At 39.4% G+C, this 20,708-nt stretch overlaps 1 protein-coding gene across 2 annotated transcripts in view; it reads right to left on the bottom strand.

Annotated features, from left to right (window-relative positions):
• The window catches only part of syt7b (synaptotagmin VIIb), a 189,760-nt gene that overhangs the window by 90,704 nt on the left and 78,348 nt on the right, over positions 1-20,708 (bottom strand). The window lies entirely within an intron of this gene.

Genomic DNA, 20,708 nt, shown 5'->3' with positions numbered 1-20,708 from the left:
TCCAATCCCAAGAACTGAACCCTGAAAAGAAAGAGTCCCTTGCGTCAGCTGACCCCCAACACCTCGACCCTCTGACCAGCACTGCTTTCCAATCACCAATCAGAATCAAGAAAATTATTAAACATCACAAAAATACTTACCTGAAACATCAGACATCCCAAATTCTTTCCCTAAACAAACTGATCTGCTCTCCGAGACAGTGAGTGAACCGCACTCTTACACACACACACACACTCTTACACACACACACACACACACACACACATACACACACACACACACACACATACACACACACACACTTACACACACACACACATACACACACACACTCTTAAACACAGACACACACAGACACTCTTACACACACACACATACACACACACACACACACACACACACTTACATACTCTTACACACACACACACACACTCTTACACACACACATACTCGTACAAACAAACACTCTCTTTCCCCCCCTAATTGCATATTACTGCTTAATTACAGAGAGAGTTACAAAGAGGGAGAGAAAGGGACAGTTATAGAGGGAGAGAAAGACAGTTACAGAGAGAGAAAGAGAGGGAGACAGTTACAGAGAGAGAGAGAGAGTTAAAAGAGATCGAAAGAGAGAGTTACAAAGAAAGAGAGAGACAGTTACAGAGGGAGAGAGAGAGTTAAAGAGAAAGAGAGAGACACAGAGAGACAGTTACAGAGAGAGAGATAGAGAGAGGCAGTTACAAAAAGAGAGAGAGACGGTTACAGAGAGAGAAAGAAAGATAGTTACAAAGAAAGAGAGAGAGGCAGTTACAAAGGGAGAGAGAGACGGTTACAGAGAGAGAAAGAAAGAGAGCTACAAAGAAAGAGAGAGAGACAGTTACAGAGGGAGAGATAGAGTTACAGAGAGAGAAAGAAAGAGAGTTACAAAGAAAGAGAGAGACAGTTACAGAGGGAGAGATACAGTTACAGAGAGAGAAAGAGAGAGAGACAGTTACAAAAAGAGAGAGAGACGGTTACAGAGAGAGAAAGAAAGATAGTTACAAAGAAAGAGAGAGAGGCAGTTACAAAGGGAGAGAGAGACGGTTACAGAGAGAGAAAGAAAGAGAGCTACAAAGAAAGAGAGAGAGACAGTTACAGAGGGAGAGATAGAGTTACAGAGAGAGAAAGAAAGAGAGTTACAAAGAAAGAGAGAGACAGTTACAGAGGGAGAGATACAGTTACAGAGAGAGAAAGAGAGAGAGACAGTTACACAGAGAGAGATAGTTATAGAGAGAAAGAGAGACAGTTACAAAGAAAGAGAGAGAGAGACAGTTACAAAGAAAGAGAGAGACAGTTACAGAGGGAGAGAGAGAGTTAAAGAGAAAGAGAGAGACACAGAGAGACAGTTACAGAGAGAGAGAGTTACAAAGAAAGAAAGAGACAGTTACAGAGAGAGAGATAGAGAGAGGCAGTTACAAAAAGAGAGAGAGACGGTTACAGAGAGAGAAAGAAAGAGAGTTACAAAGAAAGAGAGAGAGAGAGAAAGAGAGACAGTTACAAAGAAAGAGAGAGAGGCAGTTACAAAGGGAGAGAGAGACGGTTACAGAGAGAGAAAGAAAGAGAGTTACAAAGAAAGAGAGAGAGGCAGTTACAAAGGGAGAGAGAGACGGTTACAGAGAGAGAAAGAAAGAGAGTTACAAAGAAAGAGAGAGAGGCAGTTACAAAGGGAGAGAGAGACGGTTACAGAGAGAGAAAGAAAGAGAGTTACAAAGAAAGAGAGAGAGACAGTTACAGAGGGAGAGATAGAGTTACAGCGAGAGAAAAAGAGAGAGACAGTTACACAGAGAGAGATAGTTATAGAGAGAAAGAGAGACAGTTACAAAGAAAGAGAGAGAGTTGCAGTTACAGTGAGATAAAGAGAGACAATTACAGAGAAAGAGAGAGGGAAAGAGAAAGAGACAATTACAGAGAAAAAGAGAGATAGACAGTTACAAAGAGAGAGAGACAGTTACTGAGGGAGAGAGAGACAGTTACAGAGAGAAGAAGAGAGACAGTTGTAGAGAGAGATTGCATGTTACTGCTTAATTACAGAGAAAGATCGAGGGAGAGTTACAAAGAAAGAGAGAGACAGTTACAGAGAGAGAAATACAGTTACACAGAGAGAGTTACAGAGATAGAAAGAGAGAGAGACAGTAAAAAGGGAGAGAGAGACAGTTACAAAGAATGAGAGAGACAGTTACAGAGGGAGAGACATTTACAGGGGGAGAGAGACAGTTACAGACAGAGAAAGGGAGACAGTTACAGAGAGAGAGAGAGAGAGAGAGAAAGACAGTTACAAAGAGAGAAAGAGGTGAGAGAGACAGTTACACCCAAGATCAAGTCTACTGTAATGTAAGTAAAAAGCACATTAAGAGCCATAAAAACAGTGTAAAGTTTCAAAAAGGGGATGTAACCTAAAACAGTGCATGGAACGTAAAACAGCATTTCTGTGTATCTGCTCTGTTCTCCAGCCTCTCTTTCACACAGGTCCCGCACAGACTCTTACCAGACACCAAACTGAGGTCCATGTCCGGTTCCTCTGTACTGTCCAGGAGCACTCCCTGACAGTCCTGATAGTCCGGAGTAATGATGGCCTTGGAGGAGGGGGTCATATCAACCTGATCATCAGGTGTTCCAAACACAAGGAAATGATTGGAGGCTTTATCTCTCTGTGACGGATTTACTGTAGAAGGACTCAGACTGAAGACTGAGAGCATCAGTTCTATCCTTCAGGAGTCGGCGCTCCATCAATCATATGACAAACTTTATGCTGCATTAAAAAAAGATCACCTTGTTAAATATTTTAGAAGTTACTTCTGTTTGTATTTACAGCAGGTCCTTCAGTAAGGGTCTCTACTGTATATCCACTCATACACACATGACTACACCGCTGTATACACCCCAACACTCACAGCGAGAAAGAGTGTGTGTGTGTGTGTTTGTGCACTGAGCGTGCACAGTGGGTGGTAGAATGTATCAGAATGAGTGATGTGTGTGAGTGTGTTTGTGTGTGTGTGTGTGTGTGTGTGTGTGTGTTCTGCAAGTTCTTTTCTCTCATAAAAGCCGTGTTTTTTTAATCAGGTCTAAAGTTTCGGATTTGAGGGGGCTGAACTTGGATAAATCTAAAAAAAGCGCATTAATCAGTCCGGAAGAAAAGAGAGGATAAAACAAAGAGTGGGAGAGAAAGAGAGACAAACATGAAAAGAGCAGTCGTGCTTCCTCGAGAGAGAGGAGGAGGAGGAACGGGAGCAGGCGAATTGAGAATATCTCTAAAAAAACACACCTAATGGAGAGAAAGAGTGTGTGAGAGAGAGAGAGAGAGAGAGAGAGAGAGAGAGAGAGAGACTGAAGAGTTGGAGGCTCAGTAATGTGTCTTTTCTTTCCTCATTCATCATCTCCAGCCCACAGAAACTCCACTCCATGGAGAGGAAGCGAGAGCACGCGAGAGAGGAAGTGAGAGGACAGCAGTGGCAGAGCGCAGCAGCTCACCGCTAAACTCTACTGACGTATTGATCTGGGTAAATTAGCACAGCGATTAACAGTCAGCAGTGTGGAGTAACACAGTTAGAAGCAGTTTCACGGGTCAGACTGATGGCAATCAGCTTCTGCTGCTTAGCACAGAGACCCTGTACACCAAACTGATTTACAATCGCGCAGAACACTTAGAAAAGCCTAATTTGTGCGATACCTGTACAGCAACCCATTACAGCTACAGTGTAAACATACGTAGTGTCACACCTTAGCCTGTGTCTGTCCAGTGTCTTTCCTTTTTTGGTTCCTTCCTGCTCCTGTCCTCTGTTCTCTTGTTTTGTTTACCTGTCATGTTTCCCAGCCATGTGCTGCTGTGTTTTGGTCCTGTCTCCGCCTTAGCCCCGCCTTGTCATCTGTAACCCCTCCTGTCTCATTTGTAACTCCGCCCACTTCATTACCTCCACAGGTGTCCCTAGTGTGTGCCTGTGTATAAATACCCCATGTGCTCCTTTGTTGTTTGTCGTGCTTTTTGTTTGACCTTATGCTGTTACTCTGTTTAGATTGTGTTTATATGTTTTGTTTAGCCTCAGACCTGCTGTGTTTTTTTGTCTTCAGTTTTTTAAGGTTTGCTTTATGTAGTTTATTTCTTTATTTGTTATTTTGGCTTGTTTGTTTCAGTTTTTTAGTTCATCTTCTGATTCATAGTGTTTTGTTTTAGATACATTTTTGTTATATTATTCCATAGTGTTTTGTTCTTTTTTGGTTTCTTAATGTCTAATAAAAGTGGCTTGCCTTTGCATCTGGCCTCCTCCTCCATGTTAAACATAGATTACAGTGGTCCTTAAATTTAGATTTATAAACACGATTAATAATTGACTCTTACTGACTTTTTCTTTACATTATTAGTAAGTAATAAAAAATATTTGATCCAATAACTTTGTTTTCTGATCTGTTTTTGAATTTCTTTAGATCACGGCATAATGTGTTGCTTTTTGAGATCATTTATCTGCTTTAAGACAGGTTCTATTTACGTGATTTCTTGATTCTACAGGTCTGACAGTAATCAGGCCTGATTGTGACTAATAGTGAAATTAAACTCAGCTTTCCAAAAAAAAAAAAAAATGTTATTCACAATATTAGTTAATCACAGTTAATTTATGGAGGGGGATGACTTTTTTACACACAGGCCCAGGATTGTTTGGAGATATTTGTTCCCTTAATAATTAAAATCATAATTTAAAAAGTGCTTTTTGTATTAACTCATGTTATATTTGTCTGATATTAAAGTTTATTTGATAATCTAAAAAAACGTATGTATGAAAAAAGGCAAATACAAAAGAAATCTGTAAGGGGGCAAATACTTTTTCACAGCACTGTAGTGTATTTGCCTAAAAGCTAGATTGCATCAAATCTCCACCTTATTAGGCTGCCTATTTTAATGTATATTTTCTCTGTAGTTGTAGTTAGTTCCTACAGTTCTAACTGAACTAATTATGTAAGAAAGTATTTAAAATAATTTTAAATACATTTCAAAAAGCATTTAAGCATAATCATTTGGATTCAGCAGGTGTGCAAACTTTTTGCTGTGAGTAGAGTCAAGTTTAAGTTCCAACTATCGAGTAAACTTGTTTCCAGTACATTCATTGTATATTACTCCCCTTGACAACCTGGAAAAACATCCTATAATTTTGTTTTAGCTTTTCTTCCTGGTTTTAGTAACATGGAGAAGTTTTGTGCATTTTGGCTTCTGTTTAAATAGTTTAAACTATTTAAAAAGTTGTTTGGTTTGGTATTTGTATGGACATACAGTTCTTATTAACTAAGTACTGTATAAGTAACTTGCCTCCCCAAGATTTCCGGTGGTACAATCAGGCCACCCCTATAAATAAATCTGGGGGATCCACTGTGTCTACAACTACAGCTAACAGAGATTACAGTACTCTGTACTCCGGCTCACTTTAAGCCGAGTACAGCACCTTCTACTGGTCAGTCTGCTCACGCTCAGACGTTCCCTGGGGGCGTCATTTGCCCCGGTTGTACAGGTGAAATATATTTCATTCTGATGTGGCGGTACTGCCAAATGAAATTCAGTAATTGCCCCCTCTTCGCTATGAGCTAATTGCTGCGCTTCAGAAACGCAGTAACCGATACACAATTAATAGCGCACCTCTAAGTCAGACGTGCTAATGTGAATGCAGATTAGCGGAGCCTCCAGAGAGGTGGCGTTATAATTGCAAATATCCGTCTTTTTCCCGGCGCCGTGTCGCTAAATAATGGCCGCTGGATGTCTTCACTTCATCCCTTTTGTTGGGCTGTCAGCTACGTGCCAGCGCTACACAGAGACAACAGCTCTCTTTCACTCCGCCGCCTTTTCTGCAGCACAGCGCTTTCCATCATTCCCTCCTGACTGTGCTCACGGCCCCATTCACCACATTCACCCACTACAACCGCACCTCACCTCCCCACGCGTGCTGAAAACAGCTGATCTCTCACACATTTCTCTCACTACCACACAATAAACACACCTTCACTAGAGCTCAGATCAGGCCCAATAATCCAGCCTGACCTGACCCCAGACCAGGCATGTTCTGTATAAGCCAGAACCAGCCCAGAAACAGCATTAAAAATGCAGAGTTGGAGTGAGGGTTGATAGTGGGTGAAGGTGAATTATGGGAGTTGTAGTAAGGGGCTGATAGTGGGTGCAGGTCAAGTGAATTATGGGAGTTGTAGTGAGGTCTGACAGTGGGTGCAGGTGAATTATGGGAGTTGTAGTAAGGGGCTGATAGTGGGTGCAGGTCAAGTGAATTATGGGAGTTGTAGTGAGGTCTGATAGTGGGTTCAGGTGAATTATGGGAGTTGTAGTGAGGGTCTGATAGTGGGTGCAGGTCAAGTGAATTATGGGAGTTGTAGTGAGGTCTGATAGTGGGTGCAGGTGAATTTTGGGAGTTGTAGTGAGGACTGGTAGTGGGTGCAGGTGAATTATGGGAGTTGTAGTGAGGGTCTGATAGTGGGTGCAGGTCAAGTGAATTATGGGAGTTGGAGTGAGGGCTGATAGTGGGTGCAGATCAGGTGAATTATGGGAGTTGTAGTGAGGTCTGATAGTGGGTGCAGGTCAGGTGAATTAAGGGAGTTGTAGTGAGGGCTGATAGTGGGTGCAGGTGAACTATGGGAGTGGAGCGAGGTCTGGTAATGGGTGCAGGTGAATTATGGGAGTTGGAGTTTGGGCTGAGAGTGGACACTGGTGTTCTGTAAGAAATAGATTTAATTGAATAGAAATAGATCATTGCTTCTTGATTGCTTTTAAACCATTTCTGTGTGTTTTATTGTAATGTATGCTTGGGTCATTGTCCTGCTGGAAGACCCATGTCCTCTGCAGTGTTCTGACATCAGGGCCCTCAGTCTTTTTTTTATGCCATGCACACAGTCATTTTATGCAATGCCAGAAGAACCAACATTTCTTAACATCTACCATGTTCGACCATATTGTTCTTTTCTTTGAAGGCCTTATTTCCTTTTCTGCAAGTGATGTAATTACTACAGCTTCCTCAGGTAAGCCCAGGCTTTTTGTGGCTTAATGTCAGCAGTAAAGGCCTTGTGGCTTGATAAATATTATTCATTATAATCTGTTCTTAATAACACTGAATCACTTAATCACCTTATTTAGCAAAGCTGTTCTATTTTTCTTTATTTGTCTTAGTAAAATCCATACTGTACCAAAACAAAAAATCTTTCCAAGTTTTCACTCCTGTCCTGCTTTCCTCCAGAGGAGCTTTAAAGGCCTCAGAAAAGAACATTTTCACAGGCTGGCTGTGCAGGCTAGCCTGGGCCAGTTCTAGTGATCTATTTCAGGCCTCCCTGAGTCCTGTGTAAATATATACAGTATGGGTTTTAGTGCATCTGCAGCGAGACTCCAGCTTTATCTGCTCTGGAACAGAACTCGTAAGCTGTTCAGAGTCAAATCATCTGTATATTTTATGAGCTCAACACTAGATGTCAGCAGGCCGTCCTGAGAGTTCAGAAGAACAATAACAACTGTGGAGGATGAGAGTCTGCCCTGAGGGAAGCCTCTCTGCACCGTCTGGAATAAGAATGGCACTGTCTCTGAGTGACCGTGAGCTGGGGAAGCAGATGATGTCCAATATGCCACAGTTTCTCAGGATGCACAGAAGATGACCACAGTCAGCATGTGTGTGTGTGTGTGTGTGTGTGTGTATTTGTGTATTTGTGTGTGTGTGTGTGTGTGGATAAAGCCAAACAAGTGTAGAAAGTCTGTCAATATCAGTCAAATCACACTCCTCACATACAACAGTAACATGTAAAATAAATAAGTCAGCATATTTTAACATAATATCTACAGGGGTTGGACAATGAAACTGAAACACCTGCCATTTTAGTGTGGGAGGTTTCATGGCTAAGTTGGAGCAGTCTGGTGGCCAATCTTCATTAATTGCACATTGCACCAGTAAGAGCAGAGTGTGAAGGTTTAATTAGCAGGGTAAGAGCACAGTTCTGCTCAAAATATTGCAATGCACACAACATTATGGGTGAAATACCAGAGTTCAAAAGAGGACAAATTGTTGGTGCATGTCTTGCTGGCGCATCTGTGACCAAGACAGCAAGTCTTTGTGATGTATCAGGAGCCACGGTATCCAGGGTAACGTCAGCATACCACCAAGAAGGACCAACCACATCCAACAGGATTAACTGTGGACGCTGTAAGAGGAAGCTGTCTGAAAGGGATGTTCGGGTGCTAACCCGGATTGTATCCAAAAAACATAAAACCACGGCTGCCCAAATCACAGCAGAATTCAATGTGCACCTCAAGTCCCCTGTTTCCGCCAGAACTGTCCCTCACCACAATAAATTATTGTGGTCTAAAACCAGCTGTTTCAGTTTCATTGTCCAACCCCTGTACCTGCTGTATCTAAAGCATACAGTCAATAATCATGACCAAAATTTTACTATGTTTTTCTACAGTTAGAAGAAGAAAAAAACGCAGACTGGCATTTAGCCATGTAGAATCAGAAAAGGTTGTGGCCGTTTCATAACAGATAGCCTACAGCCCCGCCCATTCATGCTGGAATTAGGAGTGTCAGTTTATGGTATGTTTAAAGTCTTTATGTGTGCGTCACTCAGCGGCCATCTTGGAAATATGGCCAGACACATATATTCCCTCATGCAAGACCAGCATCCTATCTGATTAAATGGGGAGAGACCAAAAGACTCTAAATTAAAGTTCTAATTACTGTTTGAACATCATATTTTACAACAGGCGCCATGATTATCATTACAAGAAATCCCATTTACGTATATAATGGCCTTAATAAGTCTCCTTAATAATAAAGCCTCTAATATGATACATACCAGCCAATCAGAATAGAGTTTATATTTCTGTATTAGCCATACAATAACTTATACCAGAGAGGAAATTAAAACCAGTATGCATACCTCTAGATGCACTGCAGAGCACTGTGTAGAACAGCACCTCCAAAGAAGCACACTAGTATAGTTAGCCAGTTAGCATAACAAGCTAACACACTGGAGTGACTGTAGTTCAGCTTTGTGGAGCCAAATGTTTGTCTCACTGTGTCCTGCTTAGAGAAACATAAGAACAGCACTTTATCTGAGGAGCTCCTGCTGCAGTTTCTTGCAATATGAGTGCTTTAATCCGACTAAAATAGAAAAGTAACAGCAAACAGCAATTATTCTCTCAGAAAGAGAGGAATGGAATTGCATAATGATCCACAGCTCGGAAAAAACTCCTCTCATCCCCCAGACGAGCTCAGAATCGGAACTGAGTGCTGACTCATTTATTTAGCAGAAGTGATAAAACTCCATAAAACTCTGGATATGAGATGCAAAAAAGCTTCAAGGGCAGTAACTATAGCCCTTTTAAATATATTAATACTGTAGCTTAAGAGATCATTTAATGCACAATACATTTAATTTATTAACTGGAAAAAGAAGGAAATTGTAGCTGATTTTAATACTGTAATGCCTCTAATGGCTTCATTGAACATGTGTCTAACTTGTGCAATAGAATTTTTGAGAAATATATTTTTTTACTTTTTAATCAATGAGTATTTTAGGTCCATTTATGATGTTTATGGAACTATTTAAAAAAATAAAGTTGTTGCTGTATCTTTTTTTAAGGTTTTTCTGCTAATGAAGTCTGATTTCTGCATATATTGTGTTATTTTTTGGGACAAAGTAAACCCAAAAGTAATCAAAGCCCTAATATAAAATCTTACTGTTTTATATTATACAGCCTCTGATTTAGCTATTTACAGGTATATGTTTGAGTAAAATGAACATTGTTGTTTTATTCTATAAACTACAGACAAGATGTCTACCAAATTCCAAAATAGAAATATTGCGAGTTACAGACCTCAAATAATGCAAAGAAAACAAGTTCATGTTCATAAAATTTTAGGAGTTCAGAAATCAATATTTGGTGGAATAACCCTGGTTTTTAATCACAGTTTTCAAGCATTTTAGCATGTTCTTCTCCACCAGTCTTACACTTTTGCTTTTTATTAGAATTTTAAGTGATTTAAGTGACTTAAACATCACTGTGAAGTAAAATGAAAATGATTCATGGTTTTCTAAATTTTAAGTGTGATGTGCAAAAAAAAAAAAAAAAAACATACTTCTCATTGCTCAGGAGCAAGCAGTTGGAGAAATTTCATTATGATGTTTAATCTAAATGTTACCCTTATTTTACCCTATTTTTTACCAGTAGTTTACTATTGTTATATTGTTATGAATATATCATAAATAATATAAATTATAGCATAATTACAATTAACACATTAGTTTATAATAATATTTACATAATAATACATATAATAATATATGATACTAAAACATATATACATATAATATGTATAATAATACTACAATAATATAATATAATAATAATAATAAAATATCTATAACAGTATTATAATATTAATAATATATTAAAATAACAATAATTAGAGCTAATTTAGCAAATTCACTCAATGTCCTTATAATCTAAATGTTACTATTGGTGCATGACGTCCACTATAGTGGACAGTTACATTTTGACACAGAATCAAAAAACTACATTACCAATTTTGATTAAACTTTCATAAGTGTTCCTTACTTAATTCTTAATACAATAATACAAAATATATATATATATATACGTGCATATTTCTTGCAGATTAAAAAGATTTGACAGATATTCCAGAGGTCATATTGTCATTTTTACTGTTGGTCGCCATCTTGGATTTCTGATGCAATATCTCAATTTTTTTTTAGAATATTGATTAAGACATTTATATTTTACACAATAAAGAGTGGGTTTGAAGACAGCACTCTGGTGGTTTGGAGTATATATTGCAAATCTTTAGTTTTTTAAATGCGTTTAAATATGCGTCCACTGTAGTGGACACTATGCATGAAACGCAGGGTTAGGTTATGAAAACATATCCCAAGCTTTGAGCATTTCAAGGAGCACTGTTTAATCAATCCATCATCCAATAATGGAAAAAAGTCATCTACACTGCAACTTAACAAGACATGGCCATGGTCCTCCCAAACTGACAGATAGAGCAAGGAGAGCACTGTTCAGAGAAGCAACCAAATCTGAACCAAGCAACCAAGATGGTTCAGATTTTCAGACCAATAACAGGAAGTTGAGCTAGGCTATCGTCGCCAATAGAATAAGAAAAAGAAGCTGCGTTGTGCCAAAACCCGGCCTCCATTCATGTGCACACATTTACAGCCATACCTAGAAGCTCAGGAACCTCATGAATGTAGGATCTGGGCGCTGATTTAAGGCTGGCAGACTTACCCTCTGCTCTTCACAAAGCCACGCCCAGTCTCCCATACTGCTGCTATACTGCTGCTTTGTGTTGTATAATAGCAGCCAGGCTTTCTGTAGGCCTTCATATACCTTATCATTACAGCTCAGCGCTTGGCATTTGTGCTGGAGAGCGCGTGGCCGGCTGCTCTCTGGCTCTCGCAGACCAGGGAATATTTTTCCACCGAGTGGAAAATTATTAATCTTTCAGACAGGTATTACGCAGGTGTGTGTGCAGGGCGAGTTCGGCACACACACCGGGTCCGGATGCCATCTTCACCAGCTGCTTGTCTCACTCCCCTCATGGCTGTTATTCAAACATGAGCAGAGAAAGTGAATGGAAATGAGAGGAAAATGAGAGAATCAGCTTTTGTTTTCAATTGCACCTGCTTCCGACCGCCAGACGCTTCCAGCATCCTCTCACACCCGCCGTAATGTTTTCATTAGCTCTCTCCCCTCATTCCACCTACAGACGCTCCCAAACAAGCTGCCTCCAGGCCTCGGCTCTGATATCCACTGACTGTATTAGATTTTACTGTGAAAAAAACACATCACTGCATCTTAAATGCAGGAAACATTTATCATATTCCTCATTATGAGAAACTATTAGGCGTGGAAAATATATTATAACATCAGGAAACCTATTTTAAGATTTAAGATCTTCTTATATCAGGTTATCCTGTGATTAAGATCAAAAATCAACTGTCAGCACATGGAGCACATAACATACATTTCCCTTCAAAGTCATTTTTTTAAACAGTTGCCAGCAATCCGTCCAGGCACTAAGGCAGCAAAGCAGCCCCAAACCATGATGCCCCCTCCACCATGTTTCACAGTTGGGATGAGGTTTTGATAATGTTGTGCTGTGCCTTTTTTCTCCACACATAGCACTGTGTGTTCCTTCCAAACAACTCAATTTTGTTTTCATCTGTCCACAGTATATTTATCCAGTGCTGCTGTGGAACATCCAGGTGCTCTTTTGCAAACATGCAGCAATGTTTTTTTTTTTTTGGACAGCAGTGGCTTCCTCTGTGGTGTCCTCCCATGAACTCCATTCTTATTTTATCTTATTTTCCTTATTGTAGATTTGTCAACAAAAATGTAAGCATGTGCCAGAGATTTCTGTAAGTCTTTAGATGACACTCTAGGATTCTTCCTCACCTCATTGATCATTCTGCTCTGTGCTCTTGCAGTCATCTTTACAGGAAGAGTAGCAACAGTGCTGAACTTTCTCCATTTGTAGACCGTCTGTCTTACCGTGGACACATGAACATCAAGGCTTTTAGAAATACTTTTGTAACCCTTTCCAGCTTCATGCAACAGACAACAATTGTTAAATGTAGGTCTTCTGAGAGCTCTTTTGTGCAAAGCATGATTCTAATCAAGCAATAGAATTGCCATGTAGCATCACAGCGCTCGAAGGAAAACGCAGCGACTCCGTTTCGATACATCAGCTCACAGGCGATTTGTGTTGATTGACATCACCCTAGCAGTGATGTGGGGAGAGAGCGCCATCTACCCACCCAGAGAGAGCAAGGCCAATTGTGTTCTCTCAGGGCTTTGGCCGCTGATGGCAAGCTGCATGAACAGGATTCGAAACAGCGATCTTCCGATCATAGTGGCACCGCTGGACCACTCAGCACCCCCTTCTTCCAAACTCTGATAATACTGATCACTATACATTTACATGTAAAGTGTTTAGTAGATGCCCATATCCACAGTGAAAGTGCTTCATTGTTTACTTCAAAATATCCAGAGTTAGTTTGTAGAGACTACAATCTTAATGTAATCTTAATGTTCAGTGATGTTTAAACACAGAGGAGAATAAAATCGTTAGTTTGGGAGTTCTTTGAAAATATGAATCTTAAGTCTGTGTTTAAGGAATGCCTCTTAGCCAATCGACATGCAGGGTCAGACCTACTATCAGTAGAATAAATGAACCTATTACTAGATAACTACACAACAGGTAATTCCTAATTTTGATTAGATTAATCAGAACAACAAAACATATGTGTGTTAGTGATTCTTTGTGTTTAGATCAATTATTAATGATTAATATTTAATGTTATTTGATTTCTGGCGGTTAAGTGAATTCTGTGACTCAGAGGCTAACATGCACAGCCCCGCCGTCTCTCAGGCACTGGGTCACGGCAGCGCGTGACAAATGGGTCTATGTCATCTCTCATTGGCCATTTTTCAGCTGCTGCCAAGAAGGCTCTGACAGGGTTATGACAAATCAGTGACAAGATTATTTGTAGGTCAGCTCTAGAAAGAAGACATAGAGAGTGGATCTTCACTCAGGTTCTCTCAGCCGTCGCTCAGCAGCAGAGCAGAGCTCCAGCTTCAAAGTACAGCTGATAAAATAAAGCACGTAGTAAACCGGAGATAAATACACCTACTCAATAAATGTGGTGGTACAGTTATAGTTGTTACATACAACCATCATTTACACATGGGTTCACCTAACCTTTAAAACCTGGATAACTGACTAAACTCTTCACCAGCTGGGCTCCCAGAATGACCCACTTGACGAAGCTGGTTGTCAGTAAACTGGAGTTCAGTTCCAAAACATGGAGATCAGGTAAACTGTATATTCTAAATTCCCCTAAAAAAAAAAATAATAATAATTGTCCTGGTGGTGTTAGTGTGTGTGTGTGTGTGTGTGTGTGTGTGAATGTGAATGTGAAATACTTTGAATACTTTTGCACACCACACTTTTTTCAGTTTTTTAATTGCAAAAAAAAGTTTTGAATCATCCATAAATTTCCACTTTGTGTTGGTCTTTTACATTCAATTTCAATTAAATGTATTTACGTTTGTGGTTGTAATGTGACAAAATATGGAAGTTCAAGGAGTATGAGAACTTTTACAAGCCATTGTATTTTTTATATGCTGTGTTCGATATGCTGTGACCGATCTCATTTTTTAATGCTACTCTGCAAAACAGAGCGTACTAAATTTAAACTGTAGAACAGACAGTTTTCGGAGCTGCAACCTGCCTCATCCCACATCGCTACTAAAGCATTAGCATGCCGCTGACCAGCCATTTCCCTCATGGCTAATGCAGCATAAGGTCTTGGCTCCTGCACTCCCACAACATTGCTGACACAGCATTATGATACCTTCAATTCGGATCATCCAATAATGCTACTGCGGCACTAGCATGCTGGAGGTCAGGCTAGACCAACATTGCTAATGTGGTGTTCACATTGCCCAGCTAACCAACAGGCAGATAGATCCCTGATAGCGGATTTCCACCAGAAGAGCTCTGGTTCTTGAACCACTTCAGTTCGGGCTTGTAAGATCCATGGTGTGTTTAGTGAACTAGCCTACTTTTTCACCAGTTTTAGTGGAACTGTCAAAATGTTTCATCATACGTCAACCTAATGTTATTCGGTTCCTGCTGCGAACGAGCGCTTCTGGTTCCAGAACCTACTTTTGCTGATGGAAACATGGCAAACGGTTCAAAATTAGGGTAACAAACCAGAATGGTGTTGGTTCCAAGTCCATGGAAAAGCACTAACAGACTGTAACCCTCTTATTCAACACTTCCCTAGCCCCAAGTATGGTGAACTAACCGTGATGAGAAACCTGGGCTGAACCAAGTCCGCTAACATATATTTAGGGATTTGTCAGCGGATTTTGGACAAATAAGTTTTAACTTGTTTAACAGCCCATTTAGATAACCAACAGTGAGCGAGAAAAAACCCTGGCATATCAAAACCAGCTCAGCTGTACAAACAATTACAATAACAAGAACAAATGATTACCACTGATTACATAAGGATTCCAGAAATCCAGGGCATCTGCTGGTAAACATTAGCATCCCTGGAATACAACCAAGAAAATAGCACTAGCTCACACTGGAAGGCATTCAGAACATCAATTAGACCTTTTGGTTGATTTCCTTCCTCCAAAAGTGAAATCCAATCTTCTGGGCTCCAGTATCTAAATCCTGCAGGGCTTCTTCATCAAGTCTTCTTGATTGCTTTGCAGGTAATTGGTGAGGAAATCATTTTAGTAAATTAATATTTGTTGCGAAATACTGATTTAATTTTTCGGCTCTTACAAATAGCTCTGTGTTTAGAGATTATGATGATAATGTATTTAGTACATTCTGGGAACCAAAGGCACAAATGGTGGTGAAAACTGTGCTCTCTCTGAGTCCGGCTGCTGATGGAGAAGCAGCATGACCTACTGTACTCTCTCTCACTCTTCGGCTGCTGATGGAGACGCAGCATGAACTACTGTACTCTCTCTCAGACTTCGGCTGCTGATGGAGAAGCAGCATGACCTACTGTACTGTACTCTCTCGGACTCCGGCTGCTGATGGAGAAACAGCATGACCTACTGTACTCTCTCTCACTCTTCGGCTGCTGACGGAGAAGCAGCATGACCTACTGTACTGTACTCTCTCTCAGACTCCGGCTGCTGATGGAGAAACAGCATGACCTACTGTACTCTCTCTGACTCCGGCTGCTGATGGAGGAACAGCATGACCTACTGTACTCTGTCTCTCTCTCTCTCACACACACACACACACACACACAAAATAAGCAAAACTGCACACACCAGCTGTTTTAAGGTGTGGAGTTCTGTTCAGTTCATAATGGTACCAGAGGGTGTTTTCATGATACTTGCTCTCTGTACTCTAGAACACCCACATAGATCATAACACATAACATAACCTGTACACAATAACAACAACAACAATCACCACCAGAGTACAGTAACTGTATAAACCAGTGACTGTAGAACACATCAGGCATTAATGTGATGACTCAACTTTGGCTTTATATAAGAAAATACTTTATAACCCCTTTTAACATAATGTATTTCCTATATTGAATCACATATTAAAGATTTATATTAAAGACATTAAAGTGAAGCAATATAATAACATGTCATTAGAGACAGTTCAGTTTCATTAATCAGCTTCTCCTCATCCATCATCCACATGGGCGTTTCCTGTAAGAAAGACATGAGGCTGTACGGAGCCAGTATATTGCACGTGACACGTTTCTTTTAAAATATTGGAATTGTCACATTTTTTGTCATATATGATATTTTATCTTTCTTTCTGTTTTTAAGGTAATAATGAAAAAAGACAAACTTGATTCTATGTAGATTATTTTTGTTTTCTAAATACAAATTCTAAATAAAAATCTAGTTTAATATACTCATAGCCAATTACTTAAATGTGTATTGCTTGCAAATTTGTGACTCGATCCTACCTCAGAAATAAATGGACACAAGACACATTTCTGTTCTATATAAAATGTGTTCTATAAAAAGAGTCAGAACAGGCAAAACAAGATCCTCCTGTGCAGCTTAAAGGAAACTGAGATTTTTTAATTATACACAGTTTTTCCAGTAAGTGAAATGTTACATTACATTATATTTCCAAAATTTCCAAAATCTATCTATCTATCTATCTATCTATCTATCTATCTATCTATCTATCTATCTATCTATCTATCTATCTATCTAAAACTTTCACATGCTAATCTGTTCCACTAACCAATGCAGACACGCAGCCCACCCACTACTTCACTCCCGGGGAAGATGGGATTCACTAGTCCAGGTTCTAACCTCAAAGCTGCTGAGATCTGTAGCATCTTCACACTTCCTGCAGCTTCCTGTCAGCAACTTCCTCCAACCTGACATCACGAGACTGGGAGCTGTGGGTGTGATGCTCTGGAAGTGGGACGCTTAAAACTATCGTCTCTTGAAGCTGCTGGGTATGAATCAGAGTTTTAAATGAACGTCTCACGCCGGCTATTTCTGCTCAGCCTCTCTGACTCACTCCCTGCATATCACTGAACATTATTCACATATTTATAGCTCAACAGAAACTATTTCCCAAGCTTTTATCCGTCCTCCTCCCCCCACAAACTTCTAATGTAACTTCTTCTGAGCTCCACACTGTAAACCTGATTCATCTCAGCCGAGAGACAACACCAATGATTTACTGTATCTTTACATTTACAAAATAGCAAAGTTTAAGGAAAAAGATCACAAAACCAACATTAATTAAGTCCAGGGGCGTCGCCTGGCCTGAGCTTCCAGGGCTTTAGCCCCGAATAATTTTCCAGTAGCCCCGAATCGTTTTGCTCAGCTCAGCTGTATTATTAATGAGGAGACAGGCCGCTGTCCGCTGTGTGAATAGAACATCTCTTAACGCCAATCATGGAGCCAGTTCATGGATAAAGTTCCGCCTTTCAGGAGAAACAGCCAATCAGCTTGCTGGTTTGCAGAGCGCAGTGGGCTAGTAGGGAAGCCCCTGGTCTTATATATATATATATATATATATATATATATATATATATATATCCTCTTGAGACCCTGTGTCCTCATAGCGGGACATTACATTTAAGGTTTACTGTACCATGATACTTTTTTCGGCACATTTTTTTAAACCTTGACCCTTTGACCTCATAAAAAGAGACTGCCCGTATCCTCTAGTGTCCAATGACAACATTACACTTAACTGAATAAAAGAGGGAAGGAATCCCAGACAAAAGTTTTTGCGGCCAGGCCTGACAGAAACGTGGGTCAGATAATAATCTCATTCAATTTTCTGTTTGAAAATAGTTTATTTAGTTACTGTAAGAAGTTAAAATTTAGTCTTTGGACTGTTAATGGGTCCTTTTGATCCTAAATGGCAAGAATATTTTTAAACGATAAAATAAAGTACTGTCCCCATATGTGGACATATGTGTGTTTTTTGAAAAAAAGAAAAGACTTCCTGTAATCACAAATTTAAGAGAAATTAAAAGTCAAAAAGTCTGGGTCTCAGGAGGATATAAGTAACTGGGCTAAGCCCTGGATCTGTACATACCCAAGCAATGTGTTATGTGTTGTGAAATTGCATCACCTGATATTTGTCAGAACTGGTAGACCAAAATTTAACGAAGGATTTAGTCCCACTGCAGATTTCCTAATGAGATACACAAACTTTTCCTGAGTTTAACATCAAATGTTTCGATGTTAAATAGCAGCACACACACTGATAGAATGAACAGAAAAAAGTGATGTTCTTCAAATCAACTTGACTGATCATTATTTACTTGTAAATAAAATTTTCTACATTAACCCAGTTTCAGCCTTACATAGATGGATACTTTGCTTCCAAAGAATTTTTATGCCAAATTTACTGTATAGATGTAAAATAATTGTTTGTGTCAATCAACAAAAAAAATTCAGATTAATGGTGATAATATTCTGTGAATAACTGTGATTAATCACATTTGTTCGTTTTTGAAAGTTAGTGGATATTTGAATATAAATAAATGAATGAATGTAAGAAATGTAAATTGCAATTATATTTATATTAATGTTGTCGATTAAAATACTAGTATATACTTGTATGTTTGAGGTGATATAAAACCAACGTGGGGTGCTAGAATAAAGAATGCATGATAAATTGATAGAGGAAACTTTCTTTTTACTTTATTGCAAACATCTCTTGGTTGTAAGGATTTTTGAATTATAACTTAATTTGCGTATAATTTGAGTATAAAAATCTTAGGAAGTGTTTGGTACTGCACACATGCTTACAATGGGGGGATGACCATTTAAATGTTCTGGGGGAAATATGTAGCAGCCAGTATTCAGTAATGTGTACACTGTACCTTTAAGAACCCTTTATGCTAAGTGTGCCAGCACTGCACTGAGAGTGTAGAGAACCAGAGTTGTGCTGAGCTGAACCACAGAGGTCACTGGACTAAAGTTTAAAATGTGCTTTGGTGCTGCATAAGTTAACCCTTAGAACCCTACTGAAGGATTTTCCGTCCAAAATCGCACCTTGTGTTCTCAGCTTAATTACTCAGGAATCACTTCACACATTAACATAATCCATATATGGTTAGAAAGGGCGGAACTTACTCTTTTTAAAAAAATACCAATATTATTTACCTTCAGTGCTTCAAACATATTTATATGATGTTTCAAACCAAATAATATCAGTTAATGACTCAAAAGATTTCACAGAAAAAGGGTGAAACTACCTGCTTTACTCAAACTAAAGCTAGGTTTGGTGTGCGCACTACTTTATTAGTTTTTATTTTACTTGCACATTTTTACTAAGCAGTTATTTTGCACTAAACATTTTTATTTATTTAGACTAAAAAGATTTCATTTTTGTATATAGTTTTCTTTGTGTGTGCTGATTAAAATACTGAAAAGTATAGGCTGCTCTGAGTGTCAGATTTTTAGTATTCTAGAGGTGTGATTATTGATTATCAAGAAAAATAAGTCTGCCTGATGCTGATTCTCCATGTATTTTGTCAACGTAATAAGCCATGTAATGAACTATCATCAATATTCTTATGCTTTCATCTCATAAACACTCTAGTCTAACCATTTTTTAAAAATATATCTTAGGTGTATATATTTAAAGTCTATACATTCAAAAATAAGTAAAAAAAACAGGCGCTTGGTAAAATTTTGACCAAAACATGGTCAGTTTCAGGAAGATGTAACAATTCTGTTTCTTTTTAACATTTTAAATGATTAAATTTTTGAGCAGCCGCATGTCTTCTGGAGTAAAAGAGATCAGGGCATGTGACTGTCTGATATAATTACTGTGTTATAAGACCTGAAAGAGAATAAATAAGCAAGTAGAATACCACTAGAGTGACTCCAATTGTCCTATCTGATCCATGTGCTTCATGTTTCACCTGCCCCAAAACTCACTATCTGGGTCGGAGATGGGCATGTTGGGCAGGGGAGGGGTAGATTATGGCGGAATTTGGAGTAAAACTTGGTGGTGTAATTAACTGTGTAACGCTTTAACTCTGACAGCCCTAAATATAATGCATTCATGTGGAAATTATGTGAATCAGGTCAATTTATCTCAAACTAGCAGTTTTCAGAGTTGCACACTTACAGCACCAACACTATCAGCACTGACAGGGATGACAGACAAACATCAGGACGTATTAGCACTCCTCTGATCCACCCTCACCTGCTGAAATTCATCCAGGTGAGACGCGGTTCTGAGATCTCATCCGAGGGAAAAACGACACAAATTTGGAGCCTGTTCACATGAAACAGAGGGTGGAGAAATATAATCAAACCCCGCATTTCGAGGGTCCTAATATCAGTTCCCCAGCACAGCTGAACGGAACAGTGTGTTTGCTATTTCCCCGAAGAACAAATAGAGCTGCAAATTGCTTTCCAGGCTACAAGTAAACAACTGGCAGAGCGAAATCTTAACGACAAAGCCCAACCGCTTCCCTTACACCTCCGGAGAATGTAACCGCAATCAAGCCATCCACTGGAAACTCGACAGCAGGAGAGGCTGGAAACCTGAGGGGGGGCTCGTCCGGGATCACGCCAACCGATAGCCCCCCTACAGAGCGCACTTATTAAAACCTCACTTCCTGTT

This window comes from Astyanax mexicanus, chromosome 16, assembly GCF_023375975.1.
Source record: "Astyanax mexicanus isolate ESR-SI-001 chromosome 16, AstMex3_surface, whole genome shotgun sequence".
In the NCBI taxonomy this organism is placed as follows: Eukaryota; Metazoa; Chordata; class Actinopteri; order Characiformes; family Acestrorhamphidae; genus Astyanax; species Astyanax mexicanus.
Note: the sequence above shows the minus strand (reverse complement) of the source record. Positions and strands in the feature narration are given on the sequence as shown.